Raw genomic sequence first — 16,068 nt, forward strand, 5'->3', positions numbered from 1 at the left:
CAACTCTCTGATTGGCTGGCACGGCGCATGCCCATGCAGTGACCAGCTGGCACAGAGCCCGCCTGTGCTGTAATTGGCTGATATGGAGCCAACCTGCCCTGTGATTCGCTGGGGAAGTCCCAGCAGCTACACTGTATGAGCAGCAGGAATTGGTGCTGGGTTTGGACTTTGGGAGACACAAGAAGCGAGGTAGCAGTGGGTGGCCAGGAGAGCAGCCAGTGCTTGGGGGGAGTCCTGCCCCCCCCATGCCACCTCCTACCCTGTGGGGCAGAGGAGCCTGCCCCTCCAGCCTGATCTCTAACCCATCTCCCAGGGGAGTCAGAGGGACCTTCACCTGCTCTCTGCCCCATGGATAGGGGTGGGGAGGGTTGAGTCCCATCCCTGGGGTGCGGGCAGTGGGGCTAGGCACAGCCATGTCACCTGCAATGTCTCAGGCAAGTGCCTCCATAGTGTCGCCTCCACTGCTCCCCTTGGAAGGCTGTTCCAGAACTTCACTCCTCTGATGGTTAGAAACCATCATCTAATTTCACATCTAAACTTCCTGATGGCCAGTCTATATCCATTTGTTCTTGTGTCCACATTGGTACTAAGCTTAAATAATTTGTCTCCCTCCCTGGTATTTATCCCTCTGATATATTTATAGAGAGCAATCATATCTCCCCTCAGCCTTCTTTTGGTTAGGCTAAACAAGCCAAGCTCTTTGAGTCTCCTTTCATAAGACAGGTTTTCCATTCCTCGGATCATCCTAGTAGTCCTTCTCTGTACCTGTTCCAGTTTGAATTCATCCTTCTTAAACGTGGGAGACCAGAACTGCACACAGTATTCCAGATGAGGTCTCACCAGGGCCGGCGCAACCCATTAGGCGACCTAGGCGGTCGCCTAGGGCACTACAATTTGGGGGGCGGTGACCGCGGTGGTATTTCGGCGGCGGGACCTTCCGCCGCCTCTGTGGGGGGTGGCATTTCGGGGCGGGACCTTCCACCACCTAGGGCGGCAGAAAAGCTGGCGGCGCTCCTGGGTCTCACCAGTGCCTTGTATAACGGTACTAACACCTCCTTATCTCTACTGGAAATACCTCGCCTGATGCATCCCAAGACTTGCCTCACCTGGGCAGTCTCTGTGCTAGGGTATGGAGCAGTCCCGGAGAAGACAGTGCAGTCCCTGCCTGGCAGCACCTGGTCCCGTCTTCACTGGATCTCTCCCTTGAGTACTGCTCCAGCATCTTAACCCTGAGCAAATGAACCATTAGCAGAGTCTGTGTCTGTCCCTGAGCCGGGGCCACCTCCCTGAAGTCACAAAGCACAATCAGGCTCCTTCCATGAGCAGCAAGGGGTGAAACGATTTCCTGGGGCCAGTGGAGTAGAATTCTGAGGAAACACGAGCACAGCAGGAGGGGGGCATGGGCAAACCTAGTCTGCTGGCGCCCCTCTATCCTGACCCACAGTCCCTGCTGTCCCAGCCCTGGGCTCCTGCATAGCAGCTCTGCTAACTCTGTCTTTGTCTCTTGCTTTGATAGAGGGTTCTGCTGGGATGGGAGCCTCCAGTCTGGGCCCCTCTCCTTGGCTGCATCCTTCCCTCTGGCCTGTGTCTCTCCCAGCCCTGCCCCCCGAGGCGTGTGTGCCCTACACTCTGTGCTTGTTTTCAGTGGTGTAGCCAGCTTCTAAGAGGAGGGGGAGCAAACCTAAAAATGGTGCCTCCCTTGGCTCCTCCTCTGGCCATGCCCCCCTTGGCTGGCTCCTCCTCCGGCCACTCCACGCCCCACCCCCTTGACTGGCTCCTCCAGCCGCACCGCCCCTCCCCGCCCCCGTGGCTCCTCCGGCCCTGCCGTGCCACCTCCACGGCCCCCCCCTCCTCTGGCCGTGTCTTCCGGCCGCCATGCTGCGCCCCCCTGCTCCTCAGGCCATGCCCGCCGTCCCCTTGTGGCTGCCGGCCGCCAGCCTGCACCCCCCCTGCTCCTCCGGCAGAGCAGCAGCCATCCACATGCTGCGCCTCCCCCCGCCTCCGGCTGCGGCAGCCGGCTGCGCTGTGGGCCGCATGCTGCGCGCCCCCCCCCCGCTCCTCCGGCCGCGCCCCCCCCCCCCGCTCCCCCATGGCTACCGGCCGTGCTGCGGCCTGCGGGCGGCCAGCCTGCGCCCCTCCTCGCTCCTCTGGCCGCAGTTGGAAAGGCGCCGCTTTGGGCAAATTTGCTGAGGGGAAGCGGCTGCTTCCCCTGCATCCTGCTAGCTACGCTACTGCTTGTTTTGCTCATGCAGAGGCTGGGATTTCACATGGGTCCCTATTAGCATTGGGGAGGGGTCATGGGATCCAGTCTGGGCAGGTTTCACCTACAACAACATGGAAGCCCTCTGGGATGTGGCTGTCATGGTTCATTACCTGCCGGGAGCAATGCAATCAGTATCTGCCACGACCTAGCGTCATATTTATTACTTAGCTGGAATGCAGCATCAAAGAACCCGAGCTGAAGGCAGAGGCCATGTTGGCCGCAGCAACTCTGTGGGATTGATCTTGATTTGCCCTCCTTTTGTTTCTGCATCCCCGTGTGAGTTCCTGGGATGCTGAGTCTCTGGGGTTCTCACAAACACAGTCACCTCCCTCGCACCCTGTGTCTTTGTTCCAAACTGCAGCAGAGCTGTGTCCATGTCTCCTGCTCCCTTGCGTGCTAAGTCACTGGCAAACCACGGAGTTAATGTTGCCCAGAGGTTCCACACACCCTTCCAGAATGTCAAGCTATGACAGTGCTGCCCGTGGGAGCCAGCTGAGGTCACTCAATCAGGGTGAACTGCAAACAAAACGGGACAGACAAACCCCAAAAGCTGGTGGTTATTCCAATACTTAGATTTACCAAGCCAACACAAAACAGCTTCTATAGTACCTTACAGGTTACCAGAAGTCCAAACAATGCAGTTCCCTTAAAGTACCCAGCCTCAGGCCTCCATCCAGACACACGTCAGATATGATGATGATTACTGAAAAGCTTATATCATCATATAAAAGAAAAGGTTCTTCCAATCCCAAAGGATCAGCCACATACCCAGGTCCAATTATAACTTAGATCTTACCCAAAATACACACTATAGTCAATTCTTATTAACTAAGCTAAAATTTATTTTTAAAAAGAGAGAGAGTGTGTTGGTTAAAAGGTCAATATACATACAGACTTGAATTCAATTCTTGAGGTTCAGATACATAGCAGAGGTGATCTTGTAGTTGCCAAAAGTCCTTTTAGATATAGTCCATAGGTTATAGTCCAATGTCCATATTCAGGGTGACTACAGTCAATGATTGGGGATCTCAATCCTTATGGCTTAAGGTTTCCCCCTCTTGAAACCCAAAGCAGATCTGAGATGCAGCAGGATCGTGTCCCAGGGTTCTTATACATTTCCATCAGCCTTTCGGCCTGAGAAAACAATAGGCTTAATTCTCCTTCCAAACATCCTGGCAATTAGCACAGGGTAATTTATCCATTAAACAGTTCAGATACAGGTTACCACAACCTTCAAAGAGACATATAGACAATAATACTATTTCACTCACGTATCATCACAAATGTTAATATTTCTTTTTTGATCTTTGAATTAAAGTTATAGCAGTAGACAAGACTTGTTTGCTTACATCACAAGACCTGAGCAAACATCTACCCTTGAGATCTCTAACAATGCAGACTTGCATTTCAAAGCTCTATTCATTTACATATCTTCCTAACCAGTCCTTAGGTTCACCCATGGGTCAGGTCAGTCTGAGTTAATTAACTCTTTCTGGCCCTGTCACCTTCCAATGAAATATTATATTACACTCATAATGTCACACAAGCCCAGCAAAACTCTCACATCTAAAACCCAAGCAATGAGGAGTTAAGGTGCCTGCCCATGGTCCTTAACTCTGCCCCTGGAGCTGCCAAGAGCCCCTAGGCCCCAGCTGTCCTCAGCGCATTACGTGTCACTGTACTGAATGGGGGAGGAGTTAGCTGGAGCAGCTTGGCAGAGCTCTGACTGAGATGAGGTGGTTTGGGGGGGCTGTTCCCTTCAACAGAGGTGAGCCCCTCTTCCTGCTCCTCCCCCGCAGTGTGTGATCAGAGGAAAGGTTCACGGGTACCCTGAGAGATGTATTTTGCCTCATTCCAGTGCTGAGTTGTGCACGTTGTGTCACTAATGGGGCACAGGGTCTTCCTGCCTCAGGGACTGTCATCAGTGAGGTGGGTATGCATGAAAGGTAAATGACAGTGGAGTGTTAGATGGCATCATGTACCAGAAGGGAACGAGGTTGAAGGGGTTGTAAAATTGAGCAGATGTGATGTGGAGCAGGATCAAGCCGTGTCTACACTGAAAATGCCGCAGCGACAGTTCTTCCACCTGTAGCGCTGTCTGCATGAGGACTTAGGTTAGTGTAACTACATCATTCCAGAATGGGGATTATCCCTGAGTTGATCTAACTTTGTTGTGTAGATCAGTCCTTAGTATTTGTGCCGGGTAAGGGTAGGGAGCCCCTGTTCAGTACAATGCAATGACGGAGCGTGAGTAGGTGTGTTATAGGTGTATTGAGGCATTCCTTCCCCCCCCTTCACCTTGCACACTTGGTAACAGTGGAATGGAGATAACGGTCATGCTTTGTAACGTTTGCAGTGTGTAGTTGGTCTATTACCCAAAAACTTTTATTTTATTTTATTACATGTGTAAAAAGTCTGGTGTCTCTCTCCTCCCCAACCTCTACCACCCCTACTACGTATAGCCTTCCCCTGGTACCCTGCAAGCATTTCCAGCTCACCATCTCTTGCCTATCCCATTAAGCCATCAGCATTTTCAAAGGTAGGGGTGCACAAAAACCGTTGGTAGAAGCTGTGAACTTGAAGAAAAGCTGGTTTTGGGTGGCTGGCTCTATTTCAGGAACCTCCTATTCAAATGACTTCAAATGTGGGTCACTCAGTAGGGTGACCATATTTTCCAAAGGGAAAATGGGACACCACGTGGGACTAGACTGAGCCCCTCCCCATGCAGGGCTGGGACTGGCATCGTTGCTCGCTCGAGCCCTGCCGCCCTCCCCACTATAGCCCTGCCACCCTCCCTGTGTGAGGCTGGCGTCACAGCTCACCCCCCTCCCTCACATTCTTCCACACCCCACTTTTTGACAGAAGTGGGCATGTGTCCCGTTTGCTCTTGTCAACTGATCAAGTCGACAAGAGCAAATAGGACAAATGCCCATTTTTGCCAAAAAAAAAGAGTCAGGATGGCAGGGACAGGGCTTAAAAAAGGGACTATCCTGGCCAAAATGTTACGTGTGGTCACCCTATCACTCCCCCTACTCCATACCCCCAGGAGGCAGCCCAAATATCAAGACAATCCAAGTAAGCATGGGGATTTCAGAACACTTAGAAGAATTGGTTTTAAACAGAAGCCTACTCAATTTTAACTGTAGCCAACCTGGCACTCAGCTGTAAAATTGTATGAAATTAACCAGCAGCAGTTGCTTTGCTATCTCCAGATCCCCAGAGTCACAATAAAATGCCCTCCCACATGGGGTCCCCTGTGTCAGCACCAGCATTGTATATTGCTAATGCCTTTATATGCATTGGAAAGTATCTTGGGAAGGGTTGAAGGTGTGAGTGTGGAGTGGAAGATTCCTTTGCATTTTACAAGAGGCCGAAGGGGGAGGAAGGGAGAAAGGAACGGGTTAACTCGATGATCCAATGAGGCCCGAAGATATGGAACGAAACTGCAGCCCAAGGCCAGCGCACAAAAACAAGCTCTCTGCTGTGAAACAGCCAGAAGCCTGTATCTCAATCCCAGCTATCCATGAGAAAGGAGAACTGAGCCAGACAGAACTGAAGGGGTTGCAAAATTAGTAAGATTGCAAAGGTCAGTGAGTTGAAAAACTACAGTCTTGCGAACCTGAAACCGGTGTGTTTTGGGGAAACTAAGGGAGACGGTTCAGACTGGTACCGAGAGCACAGGGGATGAGGTTCCCTGGATGAAAACGGCCCCGGAAAAACCCTGGGCTTAAAACCCTCCCGAGAGCTGAAGCAACTCAGAGATTTACAGCGCACCCTAGACGACCTGTGCAAAGGGCAGAACTCTCATCTACCCTGCCCCCCTCCTCTTCTTTCGTTACATCCAGGCTTGGCTAGCCTTGGGTTGTGCGTGTGTAAGTATGAAAGTGGGTTAGGGCTCGGGCACTAATGCTTTCTTCCTCCCTCTGAGTGACGAGGGGTGCGCCCAGCACTCACCGCTGTTATTTGGTTAATAAAGCTTTAAACTTAGTCACTTGGTGTGATCCTTCATCTCCTCCCCTAAAGATCCTGCGGCTTCAGCTGATCACCTGAAGCCCCAAGCAGATTGGTAACATAAATCTGTCACACCAGCATGGGATAATCCTGAAAGTACAGGTGGTTCTGAGCAATATGATGCAGCCCATGGATCTTGGTGTGATGGTATCTGCTGAAGGAGAGCACGCATTGAGACGATACAGCCTGGGACAATAGCTCCATTCATCTCAGTGGGTGTTCTCAGCCCCCCTCCCCTGGTCAGTGCTTGGGAGCTTGTGCTAGGCACCAAGCCTTCTCGTTCTTAATTCCTCACCCCAATCTAGTGGTGTGGTTTTGGTGCATGCTCCTGGGATGGCTGCACTCAGCTCCCCACCAGAGGGACAGGGCTTCCCTGGTTGCAGGGCTCACACGGAGGGCAAGGAAAGGAGGGCAGATAACCCCTAGAGAGGAAGAGTCCCCTAGATCCCAGCACACCTGAGTGGAGGCAAGTAAAGCAGTTAGGCACCCCTATAAAGAGGCAGGACTCCCGATCCTGGCAGATACAGTGGCAAGGAGATGGCCTCAGACACCCCCAGAGCAACAGACCCCCTCAGATCTCAGGGCATATATGGGAGGGAAGAATAGCGGCGTGACTGACACCCGCTCAGCCTCCCTCCCACCACCTTATATCCTGTCCCAATATCCCGCTCCCTCACCAGAAATCCTCTAACGCCTCAGATCTCCCCATAGTCCGTCTCCCTTTGCTGCAGCCCCAATCCCCTCTAACCCTATGTCGCCCTGCCTCCTAATTCCCCCTCACAGCAAACTTTTGCATATGGCATTTATTTATTTGTTACTAGTTTAAGCACCTTCTGAATCTTCTGCCGTCCTGCAATTACATTTCCCCCACAGCTCCAAATAATAAGATTAAAAACCCCTTTGGCAGAGTCAGGTTGTAGCAGCAAGAATGGTTCGCTCTCAGACTTCTCTTGGGGGTTGGATATGAACTTAAAGCCATTCAAACACATTGATACTGGCCTGTGTGCTGTGGCTGGCATATAGCTTTATTGGATGGGAGATTGTTACAGTTGCTAGGATGTCTACAAGCCAAGGAAGGGGGCAGCGAAGGGGAGCTGGACTGCAGGGTGCTATGTTTATAGGACTCAGGGTAAGTTCCACCCAGGGAGGCTGGTTATGGAGCTGCGGTGGCTGGCCCCATGAGTAGGGCCCTACCAAATTCACAGCTGTGAAAAATGCATTACAGATCATGAAATCTGGTCTACCCCAGGAAAACTGGCTATTGAAGGGGGGTTGCAGGATTTGGTATACCATACCATGAACCCTCAATTCTGGGCTGCTGGGCTGCCTCACAAGCAGGGTGGCTGGAGAGTGGCGGCTGCAAGCCGGGAGCTGAGCTCTGAAGGCAGCCCTGCCGCCAGCAGCAGCCCAGAAGTGAGAGTTCATGGTATGGTATTTCCATCCTCACTTTTGCACCACTGTCAGCAGCAGCTTCCTGCAGCCAGGCGAGGTGCTGAAGGTTGGAGCCTAGAGCCCGGCGCACAGGAGGAGCCCTCGGCTGGAGTGCCCTAGACCTGCCCCATCCCGGCTCCAGACCTACCACTCAGTGGGTAAAGGGGCCTTGGGCTGGCTGTGTGTGTGCCACAGCACCCTGGGGGTTGTCCACCCATAAGGCTGGACCTGTCCCCCCCCTTCCCCTAAAGTGACAGCCCCCCCAATACTATGCCACCCTTACCTCTGTGCTGCTGGTGGTGGCAGCACTGCCTTCAGTGCTGGGCTCCCAGTCAGCAGCCACTGCTCTTGGGCCTTCCAGCTCTGAAGGCATCGCCACTGCTGGCAGCACTGCAGAATCAAGGGTGGCATGGTATGGTATTGCCATTCTTACTTCTGTGCTGCAGGTGGTGGTAGCACAAATGTAAGTGTGGCCACCCTCACTTGAGTGCTGCTGCTAGCTGTGGTGCTCCCTTCAGAGCTGGGTTCCCAGACATCAGCCGCGGTGCTTCCTGAAGGCAGGGGAGGATCCCGGAGGTGGCTCTAACCCAGCCCAGGGAGCAGCCCATGCAGGGGAAGAGGAAGACCCATCTTTCCCCAGCTTGGATAGGATTAGCAGCTGGAGCTCAGTACATGGTAGAAGCCCCCATCCCTGCCCCTCCCTGCTCTGATCCAAGTACTCACAGGTTAAGGGGCTTTGGGATGGATGACCTCTGACCACAAGGGCTGTTGCCCACCTCTAAGACCAGCCCTTCCTCTCCCAAAAAAGTGATGGCCCCTCTCATACTATGCCACCCTCACTTCTGTGCTGCTGCTGGTGGCAACGCTGCCTTCAGAACTGGGCTCCAGGCCAGCAGCCGCTTCTCTCCGGCTACCCAGCTCTGAAGGCAGTGCCGCTGGCATCAGTGCTAAGAACTAACGGTGGCAATGCTGCGACCCCCTCTAGAATGGCCTTTCAACCTAGCCCCACAGCTGCATTTTGGGTCGGGAACCCCCATGATTTCAACACCGTGAAGTTTACGATTTTTAAAATCCCCTGATATTGACCAAAATGGAGTGTGAATTTGGTAGCCCCCCCGCCCCCATAAGGCTGGTATGTTCTATGTTACAGAGAGGTGCTGGAGAGACGGCAGATGTTTCTAGTTCCATGGGGCCCAATGTGGAGCCCTGGATTTTCCTGGCCACCCTGTTGGAGGTTGCTAGGGAAGGGGCCTTAAGTAGGAGGTTGTGGCTGGTGCTGGGTCAGGGGGCTCAGGCAGGAGCTGTCACTGGCTCTGGGGTGTGGATAATGATGGGTCAGGCTGGGCTGGTGCTGGAAGCCCTGGCTCTCCTGCAGTCTCTGTATGGGGAGGTTGTCCAGGGCCAGGTGGCCAAAGATGGGGCAGCCTCGTGCATGAGTCCGCTTTGCTGTCGTGGTGCTGAGCACTCGCATGTAGCCACATCTACTGTGTGGGGGCAGGGTGTAGCCATGAGCCATGGCACCAAAGGGGTTCATGAGGCTCCAGCTAACAGGGTGTCTGGTGGCATCCAAGAGCCAGAATGGAGAAGTGGCAAATCAGGTTGGCCTGGTTATGTCTCTCAAGACCTCGTACACCCCATCCTGGAGCCCTGCAGTAGGTGGTGACAGGCCCTGAGCAGTGGCAGCCCTGAATGGGGAACGTGACTGTTGGAGGCCCAGCTTGGAATGTGAGGAGGAGAGGGGACCAAGCTGACCCACTGGCATGCCGGTCTCATGAAAGGGCGCCTGCACCAATGAGCCAATCCTGTCCTGAGACCATGGGGCACATGGGAGCAGCCTGTGGGGACCTGGAGAGACAGGGTCTGGCAGGGTCGGAGTCTGCTGGAGTTTGGCCCCAGATGGTGGGGGGGACATGCAGTCAGGGCCAGCTCTAGGCACCAGCGCTCCAAGCATGTGCTTGGGGCAGCACTCCCCAAGGGGCGGCACTCCGGCTCCTTTTTTTTTTCTTCGGGCAACAGGAGCCGGCCCTGAGCGGTGGTGAGCTGTGGCGGTGGGGGGCGTGGGGAGGGCCACAGGAAGTAACCCGGGGGGGCAGAGGAACCACTCCCCCCTCCCCGCTCACCTCCATTCCACTGCCGCCTGCTCCCCCGAGCATGCCGCCACTCCGCTTCTCCCCCCTCCTTCCCAGGCTTGCCGCACGCATCAGCTGTTTTGCGGCAAGCCTGGGAGAGAGGGGGAGAAGCAGAGCGGCGGCAGCGTACTCAGGGGAGCAGGCGGAGCGGAGGTGAGCTGTGGCGGTGGGGGGCGCAGAGAGGGCTGCAGGAAGTAACCCTGGGGGGGGCAGAGGAACCGCTCCCCCCCACTCATCTCCACCTCCTCCCCCGAGCGCACCGCCACTCCGCTTCTCCCCCTCCCTCCCAGGAGGGAGGGATAAGAGGGGAAATGCGGCGTGCCCCGGGGAGGAGGCGGGGCAGGGGATTTGGGGAAGGGGTTGGAATGGGGTGGGGAAGGGGCGGAGTTGGGGCGGGGCCAGGGGGCGCGGGAAAATTTTTTTGCTTGGGGCGGCAAAAAACTCGGAGCCGGCCCTGCATGCAGTGACTGTGGGGCACAGGAGGAGGCAGCCCCAGACATTGCCATGGATGCAGAAGGCCTAACCTCAGTTGATCACGCCCGCGCTGCCCAGTAGGGCCTGGTAGAACTCTGCGTACATGTTGATGTAGAAGTCAGAGTTGTCTGATGCCACCTGCCGTGAGAGACACAGAGCTGAAAGGCTAAAGGGGAACTCCCAATGGAATGATTGATTTGCCTGCTCCTCCACCCCACCCCCTCCAAGTCAGCCTGGCCTCTGTCTGGAGGCCCCATAGAGGGAAAAAAGGGCCTGTGTCCGATTCCTCACTCCCTGAACCAGCCTGGCCACCTGGGTGCAGCGTGGTGGCTGAAGGGTGACACTTCTGTCTGTGGCTGGTTGAGAACAGCTTTGAACTAGAGTTCTGAATCCACCAGCACTTTGTGCCCAGCCGGGTTCCTGCAGTTTATGTTCATTGCGGCGCCGTGGATCTGCCGGAGATGGGGATGGGGGGTGGTCAGATTTGCAGTCAGAAAAGTCTTCATTGGGAGGCAGCACTGAGGTGGCCCTTTGCCAAAGCGACAGAGGGTGGCAGCAGGGCTGAGGGAGCCCTGGGCAGCCCTCCCTTACCCCATGCAAAAGAGGCTGAAATCACCAGAGCTAGGTGGGGTGGTGGAGCCTGGGGGCTGGCCCAGCTGGCATTTCTCAACGGATAGGGCACAGGCCTGTCTGATGCCAGGATCTGGGATGAGGTCAACAGCTGACACCAAACCGTGAGTGGAGCGTAGTGGAAGAGGAAACCACAGCTGAAGGGGCATCTGGTTAGCGGTTGTGGGCAGGGAACTGAATCAGAGGACACAGCTGGAGACACTAAGGGGCAGGACTGGGTGTTTACTTATTATTCCTAACTACAGATAGGTGAGCTGTTATTGCTGAGCTCTCCCCAGCTGGGTGCTGGTTTCCCTGTTCCCGCTAACAAAGCTCTTCTTGTTTCACACACACTCAGTTTGACTTTTAAAGTCTCTCCAGGGAAGATATTTAGTGATCCTAGAAATTTGGTAGGATGGTTCCACCCGGTGCTATTGGTTACTTTTCAAAAGGAAGCCCTAGATATTTGACCCTAACCTTAGTTGCTGCAGACTCCACCCCTCAGACCAGGTTACGCATCCAGAACACTTTGGTTTTCAGGCCCTCAGTGTCTGGAAACAAAGCCGACACTGAGAACAAGCAGAACCTTTTTTGGGAAAATTTCATTTGATAATCCAGTTGAAAAACGGGAAACTGTTGTGTGGCCCTAGCTGTAATTCTACCTTCCCCCTCGCCCGCAAGGTCCCAGCCGTGCCAGGGAATGCCGCTCCAAAGCGGAAATACTCAAAGGTGTCTTCAACGATAAATTTAATTGCAGCTGAGATCAGGAAGCCAGAAACACTTCCTGCCATCGGTCAATGCCGGTGGGTAGAGTTAAGGGGATATGGGTGTCTTGGCTGTGTGGTACTGAATTTAACACATCTGGATTGCTCTTGGGTGTAACCTCAGGCCGGGAGTCCTTGGGGATAATGAAGTTTGGTTTGAGGATAATCAAGATCCCCGGGAGGTATTTAACCCTTGAGTTACTGAGACAGACTGCCCTTGAGGAAGTCCTTGGCATGGGAACACTCTCGGTCTGGTTAGTATCAATGGGGAACAGCCAGATCCATCATGGGTTAGAAGAATCATGCCAGGCACACTGTGCTCAAGGAGATGTTGCTGAATGGGGACTTATTTCCCAGCCCCTCCCGTCCCGCTTAAAGCTGCCCCAGCTTGTATTGTCCAGGAGATGGGAAAAGAGCTGATGAGATCAGGGTGCAACAGCAGGAAACGTGACAAGCCCCAGGGAAGCGGGGGAGAGAGAGATCCGGGGAAGATGTCTCTGGCAGGGTGCGAGGAGGGTGACACACTGACTGTGGAGGAGTTAGAAATGTAATACGCTGAGCAGGATGTCCCAGGGAAAGCAGGGGAGGAGGAGCAGAGCAGACACAGGAGACCGGTGAGCATGTAGCTAGATTGGGTGGAAGATCGTTGAGCCATTGCTGGAGTATCTGGAAGAGGAACTGGGATGGGGCAGTGTAGGGAAGTGGGACGGGGGTCCTGTGTGTATGTGTCTGGGGAGCATAGGGTCCATCAAGAAGGGCAAGTTATGGGCTCGGGAGAGTAGGACAGACCCTCTAAAGGTGGGTATAGGGCTGTGGGGGAGGGCAAGGCCTGTGGGGCTGGGGGTAGGAGATGTTACTGATTCCACTTGGCCAACAATAATCCCCAGACTCCCCTACCCCGCTCCCTTGTCAGGTCCCCTAGGCGGTTGGGCTGGGGACTCATGCAAGGGCTGTGCCTGGTGCTGGGCTGGTGGTTAACATGGGGGCTTTTGCCAGTGGTGGGTTGTGAAGAATGAAGTAGCACAGGGTGGGCTGGCGCTGGAAGCCCTGCCTCTCCTGCAACCTCTGCATGGGGTTGTTCTCCACGGCCACATAGCTGTAGCTGGAATAGCCTAGTGCGTGCAACCGCTTGGCTATCAAATTATTCAGCATCCCCATGTAGCCGCGCCGCCGGTGCTGGGGCAGAGTGTAGCCAGGCCCCATGGCACCAAACGGGTATGAAGCGATCCATCTGACCGGGTGGCCAGCAGCATCCAGCAGGCAGACACTGGGGATGTCGTGGATCAGGGTGGCCAGGTACTTCCTGCTTTTCTCATTCCCCCCCCCAATTGCTACATCTCATTCAGCAGGTCAACGTGGGAGACATCCAGGGATGAGAGCCTCACAGCTGGGTCCAGCCTGGGTGGGCAGAAAGCAGCAGGGCAATGCCCCAAAGGTTAGCAATCAGAGTGACACGTCAGAAGCATGAGATGGCCTTAAGATCATGAGGTTTTTTAAAACTATGACACTGTGATTGCTGGTCTCCCTTGACAGCTGAACTCCCCTGGCCCCAACCCCTGGATGTGACGTAATCAGTATTGCCAACACTCCCCGATTTATTAGGGTGATATGGGTGTGACGGTGCCACCCCTAAGGCTTTATGGAAATATATATATATATATATATATATATATATATATATATATATATATATATATATATATATATATATATATGCATAACATAACTAGAATGTATTTTATGCTAGATATGCCATGTAACGTATCTCTGTAAAGGTCATGATCTACTGAATCTATTGATCCTATTTGTATGCATGTATCATTTTTGTATTCGAAGCTATGAATATGGGCTGCATACTTGCTTGATTCTAAGTAGGCTGTAGTGAAGCAGTTGGTTAGCTTCCTGAGAAAAAACTATTTTCAATAAGTGCTCAATCAAGAAACACTTAAGCCAACAATGAACTTGGAGACACCAATCCACATCTGGACTTTTCCAGGAATGTGGCTTGGCTGGTAAGGAACTAAGTCATGCATGGACATGTGACTTGCCCAGGTGACTCCAAAACTCCATTTTGTAGCTGGACTCTGCAAAGGCGAGAGGAGGGGGTCTCCACCCACAAGAGAAAGTCTATTTAACCCCAGTGGTGACTCCTCCATTTTGTCTTCAGCCAGCTAAAGAGAGAGCCTCTCCACCCCAAAGATATGTGAAAGAAACTGGAACAAAGGACAGTGACTGAAAGGGGTGTGAGTGATTGCTGGACCCAGACTAAAAGGAGATTAGTCTGTAAAAGGAAGTATTCTGGAACTGGTGAGGATCTTATCTGTATTCAGTTTCTTACTGTATTAGACAGAGACTGGCGTGTTTTATTTTACTTTACTTGGTAATTCACTTTGTTCTGTCTGTTGCTACTTGGAACCACTTAAATCCTACTTTCTGTATTTAATCAAATCACTTTTATGTATTAATACCTGGGGGTGGGGCAAACAACTGTGCATATCTCTCTATCAGTGTTATAGAGGGCGAACAATTTATGAGTTTACCCTGTATAAGCTTTACACAGGGTAAAACGGATTTATTTGGGTTTAAACCCCTTTGGGAGTTGGGCATCTGAGTGTTAAAGACAAGAACACCTCTGTTAGCTTGTACCTGACCCCCCCCCCCCAGCTTAAGGGGAGGATCTACAAGTCCCAGAAACCAACTAAGTTCGGGGGACAACTAATGTAATAAACAGGGACAGGAGTGTGGTCAAAGGGTCAAAAGAAGGGAACCTGATGGGGACACCGAGCAGAGAACCCCGGACAGCGCCCACTGCTCCTCAAAGGTGTCAAGGGAGCCAGTGGACGCCGCCCAGAGGAACTCTGCCCGGATATGTGAACAGACAGAGGATCGGAAACAGGCCCCACAGTCACAGGAGCCTCCATCGGCCAACCTCCTCTCCCTGGTTTTATAGATGGCCTGTTTAGCCAGGGCCAAGAGGAAGTTGACCAGGAGGTCCCATGACTTAGTGGGGCCACATATAGGGAGTGCGTAAATGAGAAGGTGAGGGGAAAAGTGCAACCAAAAATGCAACATAATATTGGTGAGGAGCCGGTGTAGGGGCTGCAACCTGCTGCACTCCAAGTAAATGTGAGCCAGGGTCTCCCTCACACCGCAGAAAGGACAGGTGTCTGAGACGGGTAAACCACGCCAAGTACACGCCCGTGCTCACGGCCCCATGAAGGAGCCGCCAGCTGATATCCCCGGCGGGCCTCAGGACCAGGGTGGATTATAGGCTGGCCCACCGGGGCTTCTCACCCTCTACAGGTGGTAGGAGGTCCCGCCATTTTGTGTCAGGGCGGGACACGAGGGTGAGGAAGTGAAGGGTGTGGAGCATGAGTGTATATAGATGTTTCGTTGACGCGGTCTGGAAATGAACCGGCTGCAAGTCGTGCAGCCGGCTCACGGAGAAGGGGCGGGGGGGCTGGTTGGGTCCACGGGGCAGGGGCCCGATGAAAAGGTCCGGAGGGCCAGGGGTGGAGGGTAGGTGGGGCGTGCCCTCGTGCAGGACCCGGTCGAGGTAGGCCCGAGCAGCGGGCGGCAAAGCAGCCCTCACCTCCTGAAGTACGCGCCGGGGAGTACAAGGCCTGGAGAGCCCCATACGCCAAGCGAGCGTCAGGGGATCCAGCCAGTCTCCCCGGTCATAATCCAGGAGGTCTCTGACTCTGGTGACTTCCGCCAGGACCAACCTCTGGTGCACCGCAGGGGACTCTGCCACCTGCACACAGAGCTGGAGATTGTGTAGCAGGGGCTTCGCGAGGAGATCTGCCCCCCCGGTGGCCGCCATGGACCTGGTCGCCGAGAACAGTTTCCAGGTCCGGTAGAAGACCGACAGCCCAGAGAGGTCTCACGGAAGACCTCTCGGCTCGAGATAAAAGAGCTGCCGGTCGTATCGGAGCCCTCGGAAGCGGCGCAGGAAGGCGTGCGCCAACGTGCTCCACACCGGACTACCTGCACCGTAAAGGAGTCTCTGCAGGGCCTGGAGGCGGAAGACACGGACCTGAGTGTGGAGGCACTTCAGGCCCTGCCCTCCCTCCTCCAAGGGCAGGTGGAGGACCCCTGCAGAGACCCAGTGCAGTCCTGGCCAAAAGAACTCCAGAATCGCCCTCCGGAGGTCGGCCTGGAAGCCCGGGGCCGGGACCAGGGTGTTGAGACGGTACCAGAGCAGACAGGACTAGTTGATTGAGTACCAGTGCCCTCCCTCGAAGGGAGAGGCACCGGAGTAGTCCTGCCCATTTCCGGAGCTGCTCCGTCACCCTGCCCTGTAAACCGTGCCAGTTCTCCGGCGGAGACGGATGTTTGGCAGAAAGATAAACGCTGAGATAGAGCAGCGGACCCGCGCTCCACCGGA

General features: G+C 54.1%; 1 pseudogene; it reads right to left on the bottom strand.

Annotated features, from left to right (window-relative positions):
* Positions 1-12,620: 12,620 nt before the first annotated feature.
* LOC135877841 (glycine N-acyltransferase-like protein 3) overlaps positions 12,621-16,068 on the bottom strand; it is a 57,384-nt pseudogene continuing 53,936 nt past the window's right edge.

Source organism: Emys orbicularis, chromosome 4, assembly GCF_028017835.1.
Source record: "Emys orbicularis isolate rEmyOrb1 chromosome 4, rEmyOrb1.hap1, whole genome shotgun sequence".
NCBI lineage: Eukaryota > Metazoa > Chordata > Testudines > Emydidae > Emys > Emys orbicularis.